Source organism: Chiloscyllium punctatum, unplaced genomic scaffold (assembly GCF_047496795.1).
Source record: "Chiloscyllium punctatum isolate Juve2018m unplaced genomic scaffold, sChiPun1.3 scaffold_239, whole genome shotgun sequence".
Lineage (NCBI taxonomy): Eukaryota > Metazoa > Chordata > Chondrichthyes > Orectolobiformes > Hemiscylliidae > Chiloscyllium > Chiloscyllium punctatum.
In genome coordinates, this window is record NW_027309973.1 from 128,693 (window position 1) to 139,865 (window position 11,173).

An 11,173-nucleotide genomic window follows, 5' to 3' on the forward strand; every position below is an offset into this window, starting at 1 on the left:
GCAATATTGTTAACTCTTAAATGCTCTCTGGGTAATAAATGTTGCCCTAGCCAGTGGCGCCTACATCCAGTGAATGAATTTTAAACAAAGCTCTCAGTCTGGGATCATGTGAGAAAGAAGCAGAAGGTGACCATTATGCCCCTTGAGCCTGCTCCACCATTCAAGAAGACCAAGCCTGATCTGTTCGTGATTTTTATTCCATCTTGCCCCAATGCCCCTTAACACGAATCTATCAACCGGTGTCTTAAAAATACTCAGTGAATCCACCTTCTGGGGCAGAGTTCCAAAGTTGCACAGCCTTCTGAGAGGAAACAAATTTCATTATCTATGTCCTGAAAGGGTGAAGCCAATTTTAAAGCAGTTCCCTCTAGTTCAGGAATGACCCACAAGAGGAAATATCCTTTCCACATCCACCTTATCAAACCATGCAGGATCTTATATACTTCAGTCATGTCACCCCTCACTCCAACTGAAACAAAACCAGCCTGTCCAACCAACCCACATTTTATTTCTGTCATGCCGGTATGAGTGGGGTTGAAATGTTGTCTAATCTTTATTATGCAGTGAATGTGTTGCTTCACTGTGTGGGTTTCAAGAATCAACATGAGCCATACTAGCTTTCCTGTCTCACTGTATTACATATAGCTTACATCACTGTAGTGTTTCCATGCCTCCCTACGTTGTCTAATGAAAAGGAAGGAGAGATAGATTGAGAGAAGTTGTTTGAAAATTTGTTGTCGTCAAAAAAAATTTGGTCTTTTTGTAGAGATTGCATTATAATTGAAATAACCAGTTCGTTAAATATTACTGACAAAATAGTACCAACAATTTACCAATGACTGAGGCCAGGATTAATACCCAGTTATTTCCCTTCTTTTTCCTTACTCCCTTCTTGTGGTTGGGGGTTATATTAGCAATGTTCCTGTCCTCTGGGACAGTCCTTGACTCCAGTGATACCGGAAAGCTCACAATTAAAGCCTCCACTATCCCTTCAGCTATCACCTTCTGGGGCGTGGTCCATCTGTCCAGGTAATAGATCTATTTTCAAATTTTTCAATTTTTTAGCATTTTCTCCTTGGTGACTCTTAAATGCTCTCTGGGTAATACATTTTGCCCTAGCCAGTGGCACCTACATCTAGTGAATGAATTTTAAACAAAGCTCTCAGTCCTGGGATCATGTGAGAAAGAAGAAGAAGGTGACCATTCGACCCCTCGAGCCTGCTCCACCATTCAATAAGACCAAGCCTGATCTGTTCGTGATTTATATTCCACACTCATCTCTGTTCCACCGCCACCCGCCCCACCCCCACCCCCGCCACCCCCGCCACCCCGACTGTCCCTGAAATTTTGGGATATTATTTGTGTCTTCCACCATGGAGACTGATGCAAAGTACTTATTCAGTTCCTTATCCATTTCTTTGTTCCCCATTACTATTCTTCCAGCCTCAATTTCCAGCAGCACATGTCCATTTTCGCCTCTCTTTTGAACTTTATGTAACTAAAGAAACTCCGGCAATCATGTTTTTAATATTACACACTCGCTTTCTCTCATGCTTAATCTTCTTTCTCCTTATGTTTTTTCTTCATTGTTCTCCATTGTTCTTTTTTGGCTTCCCATTTCACTGACATCCCACTGCCCTTTGCCATGTGATATGTTGCTTGTATGCTTTCCCTGACTTCCCGAGTCAGCCATGGTTGCCTCACCCTCCCTGATCCATGCTGCTTTTTCCTCGGGATGAATTTTTACTGTGTCACCCGGACACTCCCAGAATCCCTAGCCATCACTGTTCCACTCTCTTTCCTGCTTGACTCCTCTCTCAGTCAATTCACTCCAGCTTCTCCCTCATGTCTCTGTAGCTGCCTTTATTCAGCTGGAATACAGTTACATCTGATTCCATCTTCTCCCTCTCAAACTGCCGTGTAAATTCTATCATATTATGGTCCCTGCCTCCTCAGTGTTCATTCACGTTAACCTCCCTTATCAAGTCTGCCTCATTGCACAACACTAAATCCAGAATTGCCTGTTCCCTAGTGGGCTCCACTGCAACCTTCTTCAAAAAGCCATGTTGCAGAGATTCCACAAATTCATTTTCTTGCAATCCACTATCATCCTGATTTTCCCAGTCCCCCTGCATATTGAAATCCCCCCGATCACTGTAACCTTACCTTCCTTACATGCTTTTCCTATCTCCTCATGTAACTTATGCCCAAATCCTGACTATTGTTTGGAGCTCTACAGATAACTCCCATTATGTTTTTTTTAACCTTTGCGGTTCCTCATCTCCACCCACACAGATTCTACATCATCTGAGCCAATGTCATTTATTGCTCTTGACTTAATTCCATTTCTTACTGTTCACTAACCCCAGCCTCTCTGCCCACCTGCCTGCCTTTTCATTTGGATGTGCATTCTTGGATATTTAGCTCCCAGAAAGCTTCAGCCTTATCTTTTGCACTGATGTGTTCAGCTCTTCCATCATTGATGATGGGAATATTTGTAGAACCTCCTTTTCCGGTGAGTTGTTCAATTCTCCACCACCATTCTCGACTGGATGTGGAATGAATGTAGAGTTTAGGTCTGATCTGTTGGTTGCTGCATCGCTCAGCTCTATCTGCAGGTGGGACCTGTCTCCAAAACGACTGTGCTGTGGTAACCGACACTGACATGGACTGTCTCATTTTCTTCTTCAATCCAATCAAGCGAGCTATTGCATTTTATTCCCTCCGTTTTCCGATCTTAATAAATATCCAATCAATTTCAGAGCAAAATGCTTTCAAAATATTGAATCAATTTATTTGTTTAGATACTAGCACTAATTATCAAGTCATTGCCTTGACAATAATTGCATAATAATTTAAATTAGTTTTGCTAACAGGTATATTGTGGTTCATATATCAATTTAATTTATTGACTCTTAGGACAAATAGTATAACATTTTCTTTTTTCAGAATTCTAACAACAATTATTAAGTCATCAGCATTACAATAATTACACAAAGCTTTAACTTATTCTGGCTAACAATTACAGTGAATTTCATATTTGAAAATAATCTAGTGTTCCCTTGTACTAATACAGTAATATAAAAATCCATTTTCTTTCAGATCATCACACATACAAAAGAATCAATGATTTCTGATACAACACTCGTTGTAAAAATCTGACTTTTTTCTCATTAAGAGTCATCGAGTCATAGAGGCATACAACATGGAAACAGACCCTTCACTCCAACCCATCCATGCCGACCACATTTCCCAACACAATCTAATCCCACCATATCCCTCCAAACTCTTCCTATTCATATACCAATCCAAATGCCTCTTAAATGTTGCAATTGTACCAGCCTTCACCACTTCCTCTGGCAGCTCATTCTATACACTTACGACCCTCTGTGTGAAAAAGTTGCCCTGTAGGTCTCTTTTATATCTTCCCATCTCAACCTAAACCTACCATCTTTAGTTCTAGACTCCCCGACCCCAGAGAAAAGACTTTGCCTACTTACCCTATCCATGCCCCTCAAAATTTTGTAAATCTCGATATGGTCACGCCTCAGCCTCCAATGCTCCAGGGAAAACAGCCCCAGACTGTTCAGCCTTTCCCTGTAGTTCAAATCCTCCAACCCTGGCAACATCCTTGTAAGTCTTTTCTGAACCCTTTCAAGTTTCACAACTTCTTACCGGTAGGTAGGAGGCCAGAATTGCACGAAATATTCCAACAGTGGCCTAACCACTGTCCTGTACAGCCCGAAACATGACCTTCTGACTTCTGTACTCAATACTCTGACCAATAAAGGAAAGCATACCAAACGCCGCCTTCACTATCCTATCTACCTGCGACTTCACTTTCAAGGAGCTATGAACCTGCACTCCAAGGTCTCTTTGTTCAGCAATACTCCCAAGGACCTTACCACTAAGTGTATAAGTCCTGCTAAGATTTGTTTTCCCAAAATGCAGCACCTCGCATTTAACTGAATTAAACTCCATCTGCTACTTCTCAGCCCATTGGTCCATCTGGTCCAGATCCTGTTGTAATGTGAGGTAGCCCTCTTGGCTCTCCAGTGCACCTCCAATTTTGGAGTCATCTGCAAACTTACTAACTATACCTCTTATGCTCGCATCCAAGTCATTTATATAAATGTCAAAATGTAGAGGAACCATCACCGATCCTTGTGGCACTCCACTGGTCACAGACATCCAGTCTGAAAAACAACCCTCCACCACCACCCTCTGTCTTCTACCTTTGAGCCAGTTCTGTATCCAAATGGCTAGTTCTCCCCATATTCCGTGAGATCTAACCTTACTAATTAGTTTCCTATGGGAAGAACGCCTTACTGAAGTCCATATAAGTCGCATCTACTGCTCTGCCAAAATCAAACCTCTTTGTTACTTCCTCAAAAAACTCAAGCAAGTTTGTGAGATATGATTTCCTACGCACAAAGCCATGATGACTATCCATAATCAGTGCTTGGCTTTCCAAACACATGTACGTCTGGTCTCTCAGGATTTGCTCCAACAACTTGCCCACCACCGAGGTCAGGCTCACTGGTCTATTGTTCCCTGGCTTGTCCTTACTGCCCTTCTTGCCCTAACGTTGGCACCAGGTTAGCCAAAGTCCAGTCTTCCGGCGCCTCACCTGTGACTATCGATGATACAAATATCTCAGCAAGAGGCCCAACAAACACTTCTCTAGTTTCCCGCAGAGTTCTCGGGTATTCCTGATCAGGTCCTGGGGATTTATCCACCTTTACCCATTTCAAGACATCCAGGGTTTCCTTCTCTGTAATCTGGACATTGTGCAAGATATCACCATCTATTTCCCGACAGTCTATATCCCTTCCATATCCTTTTCCACATTAAATACTGATGCAAAATACTCATTTAGTATCTCCCCCATTTTCTGCGGCTCCCCACAAAGGCCGCCATTTGAATGACCTCGGTAACTTCAAATTTATTAATTTTGAAAACCTTAATTACTTTTCCCTGCAATAATTCCTGTTTATGTCCACACATAGCTCAGTCAAATAGCAAGGTGAGATTTATCATTATTCTAATGTTCGCTAATAGAGCTTTGAAAATCTATTTGTTGCTAATATGTAATAACTGTTCAGTTCAGTACATAGAACATCGAACAGTACAACACAGTACAGGACATTTGGTCCATGTGCTAACCTTTTATCCTCTTCTAAGATCAAACTAACCTATATTCCCTTCATTTTGCTATCATTCATGTACGTAGCCATGAGTTACTTAGATACACTTACTGTATCTGACTCTACTACCACTGCTAGGAGTACATTCCGCACACTCATCACTCTGTAATAGGAACCTACCTCTGACATCTCCACTAAGCATGCCTCCATTCACCTTGAAATTATGCTCTCTTATGATAGTCATTTCCACCTGGGAAAAAGAGTCTCTGGTTGTTCACTCGATCTAAGCCTCTCATCACTCTATCTAAGCCTGTCTGTCAAGTTGCCTCTCATCCTTCTTTGCTCCAATGAGAAAAGCCCTAGCTCCTTCAACCTTTCATCAGAAGACGTGCCCTCTACTTCAGGCAGGATCCTGGTAAACCTCCTCTATGAGGGATCTATGGACATGGACTCCAAGATCCCTCTGTTCCTCCACACTGCCAAAAATCCTACATTTCATTCAATAGTCTGCATTCAAATTCAAAATTCTAAAATGAATCTCTTCACACTTTTCCAGGTTGAACTCAATCTCCTACTTCTCAGCTCAGATCAATGTCAATGTCCCGTTGAAATCTTGAAACACAGTTTAAAAGACAAATCAAATGAGTCCTAGATGAGTGTTCGCTACAAATAAACCAATGGAAGGTACATAGAATTCAGGAAGAGCTGACCTATTTGAATGATTAAACAATTCCTCTAGAAAACACAGTAACTAAATCTTTCTTACAATTCAGTAATCCTGCAACTAGATTATACTTCTCAGTTTACATATCTTAATGAATATCTAATTAATGTCTGTGTAAACTGCTGGAAAATGTTTAATCATTTCATTTGTTAAAACGCCACCGTTAATTATCACATCGCTGTCACAATAAGTGAACTCTATTTTAATTATTGACTGAGGTCAAGTGACCTGTGGCCCGAAATTGAATGTTTGAAATTCACCGACAGCCACAGAAATCTGATCGAAAAGAAACCTGCTCAAATGAAATCAAACAGAGCCAGCATCATTCAGCTCCAGAAAAGAGGTCACAAAAGTTCCGGGGATCCAGTGACAACCAGCCTGAGAGTTGTGTATTCGAGGGGTTTAACCAGATTTTCTGGCATCTTGGCTTCCAGCCAGTTCCTGAGCATAGCACGCCTCTCATGGGAAGGAAAACAGTGAAGGATGTTTGTACCAACCCACTGGATGGATCGAATACAGCTCATGATCATCCTCAAAATTTTGTCACAAGATTATTAATCATTTGCCAAATCATGCAAAATAGCCCAATGCTACTGAAATCAAATTACTCTTAATCACTGCACATAAAACCAAACGATGGTCTTCAAGGTCACCTAATCACTGTTCACTGAATATCTCTTTGTAATAATCTTATTTTTCCCAGGATGAATAACCACAACAAACATCACCATAACACCCCATCCAAAGATATGCAATAGGCACCTTCTTATAATTTACACACATCTTTCTCTGACCAATAATCACCCTTCATCATTAATAGATGAGCAAGCTAATACTGACATTTATTGAGATGAAGAAATTCCTGAATATTACTAATGTTTGTGATAGGTTTCTCGACTATTCATCACAGCAAAAGTGTAATTATGGCTCACTGTATTTGTAGCTGCAAGCATTTGCGCATAACCGATTATACATTTTTTCAGAGAAATTTTGAAAATAATTGTGCGACAAATACTGTTGCCTATTTTTTGCTGTGATACCCACATTCCTTATCTATTTATTCTCTTCCCAACTCTGACTCAAATTTGTAAATATTGATGATATGAAAAATTCCATGAAATTATTCTTTTTGGGAAGAAATGTAAACAAGAAATTCTTGAATAACTGAGAATTATGAATGACAAAACAATGATAATTAATAATCACTGAATGTCTAATATGTTTTTTGTCAATCTACCAAAAAAGCAATTTAATCTTCATGTCTCTGATCTCAATAAAAAGTCTAATCAACATTAGAGCAAAATAATTTTAAAATATCGAATCATTTAATTTGCCAGAGTACTAAAATTAATTGTAAATTCATTGTCACTCCATTAACCAGACGGTAATTCAGTTAAATCTTTGTGACAAGCATCGTGAGATTCCCATTTTAGTTTAATATGTTATTTCTTACAATGAAAAATGTAGTCATTCTATCCAGGTTAAAACATCCACAAACCAACCAATGAAACATAGTAAATATGTTATCTCTTCTTGATGTGAAAACACAAAGTTATCATGGAATTAATATGAAACCTTAAGTCATGTCAGATTGCTATTCTACCCTAATAATTACTGTTCATGTCTACACTTTACACAGTTGCACAGTAAAATCAGATTTCTCACCAATTTAATGTTTGACATTAACTGTTTTTCAGACTAATTGTTGCTTATATCCAATATTTAATAATAGTTCAATCCAGTACATTCATCCCAAAGTGTAGTATCATGTTTCCATACATTGACTTGTGTAAACACATTGCACTGTACAGTTTTGCAATCATAGCAAATGCTGATTTTTATTGTAATAGTGCAATGCTAGTTGATTTTTAGTTCAATAATGGAATTCGTGTTGATGTTTATTTTAATCCTGTTTCATTTGCTTTGATTATATTTCAATTCCATACGAACATGCATTTTAATTTAAATGATTACACTAAAAGCTACATTGTGTTTCTTGCTAAAAAAAATTTTAAAGTTCCCATTCCACTTTCTTTTGTGAGAAATGAAGTTACCTACATCTCTTGTTCAGGTCAACAAACACAATAACTTTTGAATTCTTGAAAGTTGTACCCCTTTTTTTTAAAAAAAAAGGAAAGTATCTTTTAGCTGAAATATCACGTCAAGAGATTTTTTGCTTTTTCAGATCATGTGCCCTGCAGAAGTGTTTTTATGTTCAATTTGTTACAACAAACAGCTGCTTTGGAACTGTTGATTTTGTTTTAATGTTTATTACAACATTACTTATTAATGTTCAATAATCACAAAATCATGCAAATTGATTTTCTATCAAATGTCATTGACTGTATCTTGTGGTCACTCAGATATTCACTTTCTTTACCAATAATTTTCTTCCAAATTCAGGTACTAATGTTTCAACATTGATCAGGATAAAATCACATAAATTAAAAATACATGTTTCTACAATTAATTGAATTGAATGAAATGCATTACTGTATTTTTTGCGAGAAATGAAGTTACCTACATCACTTGTTTAGTTCAACAAACACAATAACTTTTGAATTGTATTGTCTGCATTTTTCATCAAAAATAAATTATTTTCAATAATAACTGAATGGCTCATTTATTGTTCCCAGTCCATCAATCTCGCGACTATATTTCAGTTTTCAGTTTACTGAGCATAATGAACGTCTAATCAACATCAGAGCAAAGTGTTTTTAAAATATTGAATTGATTTATTTGTTCAGATTACAGCATTTATTTTGAATTCATTAGTCTTATAATAATTGCAGAATAATTTGTTTGTGTTTCTAACGTGATCCACATTTTAATTTAATGTATTGTTTAATTTAATCCACTGTAACAATATTGTTGTTTTCAGGTCAACTATCCCACAATGGAACCAGTGATTTTGCATCCAACATATTTTGAAAGTATCTGACTTTTACTGATTTGAATGATCGCATTAATCTCAGCCGTAGAAATTCAGGGAACTGCAATTACATTTCACTGCAATAATTCTTGTTCATGTCTACACATTGCACAGTCACATTGCAAAATTAAATTGCTCCTTCTTCTAAGTGCGTAGATAGATTTTCAAAATTCTAATTTCTCATAATTGTTCAGTTCAGTAAGGGGTATAAATGTGCAATAATGGCTCAGTGCAAGAACTGTTGTGAAGATATTGCAGTGTACAATCTCACAATCATTGTAAAGATCAATTTCTGCTTTAACCATGGAAACATAGTTGAATTGATTTAATTATATTTCACTTCAATGTTCATATTCATTGTGTTTTTAATCACAATAAGAGTGAACTATTTTACATGACAAAATTAAAATTCATTCCACTTTATTTCTGGACACAAAACAGAATTAACACACGCTCGTTCTCTCCTTTACCAATCACAGTCAACTTTGAATTGTAGAATGGTAGATTGGCACAGCACAGAAACAGCCCATTCAGCCCAACTTGGCATGCTGGCCAGGTTTCCTAAACTAAACTCGTCCCATTTTACTGTGTTTGTTCCATACTCCTCTGGATGTTTTCTATCCATGTAACTGTCCAAAAGTCGTTTACATGTTGTAATTGTACCAGCCGCTGCCCCTTCCTCTCACAGCTCATCCCATATGTGCCAAACATATTGTACGAATAAAATTGCCCGTCAGATCCCTCTTCGATCTTTCCCCTCTCAATTTAAATATTATTTACACTGTAGAATCTTTAATACTGCAAAGTTGATAGGTATTTAGAAGCAGCATAATCCCCTTTATATTTTAATCAGTGACCTAAAGCCAATAAAGTGCAGATATTGTGGTCATAGCAATGAACAACAGATACAAGTTGAGGAAATGTTGGATTGAAAAGCAATTCAATAGACACCTAGATATGTTCTAACCAACTCACAGAGGTGCTTTGACACATCTCTGTTGAAGGTGGGAATTCAACCCATGCCTCCTGGTGTATTAGTACAGACATTACCAGAGCGCTCAATAATGTTCCCATGCAGGATGGGCAGGACTATAATCATATACTTACTATGGTTACTCAATGGGAAACTGCTCAGATATTTATTGTGATAATTGGACTAGGATTGTATTAGACAGTTCAGTGTGTAATGGACCAATTAAAATAATTAGTAATTTCTAATACTGATGGACCGAAGCGACATTGATCTCAATGAAATAAAAATGTCACGATAGTCAAATAATTCGATATGTTTGAAACAATTATTCATATACAGAAATTAAAATTAAACTGCTTTGTAATGCATATGAATTGGAAATAAAGAATTAGTCATTCAATGTGACTACTCAGCGAAAGACAACTTCCCTCATTTTCACAAAATTGTGATTTCTAAGAATTCAAGTTTTACTGTAATAGAACAAACATTTCGGGTGTAGGTTTGCTCGCTGATTTTTAGGTTTGATATCCAGACGTTTCATTACCTGGCTAGGTAACATCATCAGTGGCGACCTCCAAGTGAAGCGAAGCTGTTGTCTCCTGCTTTCTATTTATATCTTTCTCCTGGATGGGGTTCCTGGGGTTTGTGGTGATTTCATTTCCTGTTCGTTTTCTGCGTGGTTGAGCGATGGCATCTAGATCCATGTGTGTGCTTATGGCGTTGTGGTTGGAGTGCCAGGCCTCTAGGAAATCTCTGGCATGTCTTTGCTTAGCCTATCCCAGGATAGATGTGTTGATCCAGTCGAAATGGTGTTTTTTTTTCATCCGTGTAAAAAAAACACATTTCAACTGGGACAACACATCTATCCTGGGATAGGCTAAGCAAAGACATGCCAGAGAATTCCTAGAGGCCTGACACACCAACCACAACGCCATAAACAAGCACAGAGATCTAGATGCCATCTGTCAACCCCGCAGAAAACGAACACGAAATGACATCACCACAAAACCCAGCAATCCCACCAAGGAGAAAGATATAAATAGAAAGCAGGAGACAACAGCTTCGCTTCACTTGGAGGTTGCCACTGATGATGTTACCTAGCCAGGTAATGAAATGTCTGGATATCAAACCTACAGCTCAGCGAGCAAACCTACACCCTAAACCTCAACCTGAGGTATAAACCGTCACAAACCTTGCGAGAACAAACATTTGTTAATTCTGTTTTGCGTACGGAAGAAATACATGAAATTGAAATGATATTTAGCATGAAAACAGTTAGTTCTTATTGTAATAATCAGAAAACAGAAATGTTGGCATTGAAATGAAAAACAATCAGGACAAGAATGCAAAAAACGGTGGCTACTGGAAATCAGAAACAAAATCAGAAATTGCTGGAA

At 38.1% G+C, this 11,173-nt stretch overlaps 1 long non-coding RNA gene across 6 annotated transcripts in view; it reads left to right on the forward strand.

Annotated features, from left to right (window-relative positions):
• The window catches only part of LOC140472055 (uncharacterized), a 45,767-nt gene extending 37,130 nt beyond the window's left edge, over positions 1 to 8,637 (forward strand). For 3 of the 6 annotated variants that reach the window (XR_011957360.1, XR_011957358.1, XR_011957359.1), the window contains 3 exons: positions 915 to 1,029; positions 5,704 to 5,831; positions 6,138 to 8,637. This is a non-coding gene — a long non-coding RNA (uncharacterized lncRNA). The remainder of the gene's footprint in view (positions 1 to 914; positions 1,030 to 5,703; positions 5,832 to 6,137) is intronic. The other 3 variants (XR_011957356.1, XR_011957357.1, XR_011957361.1) reach the window with 2 other exon arrangements.
• The last annotated feature ends 2,536 nt before the right edge of the window (positions 8,638 to 11,173 follow it).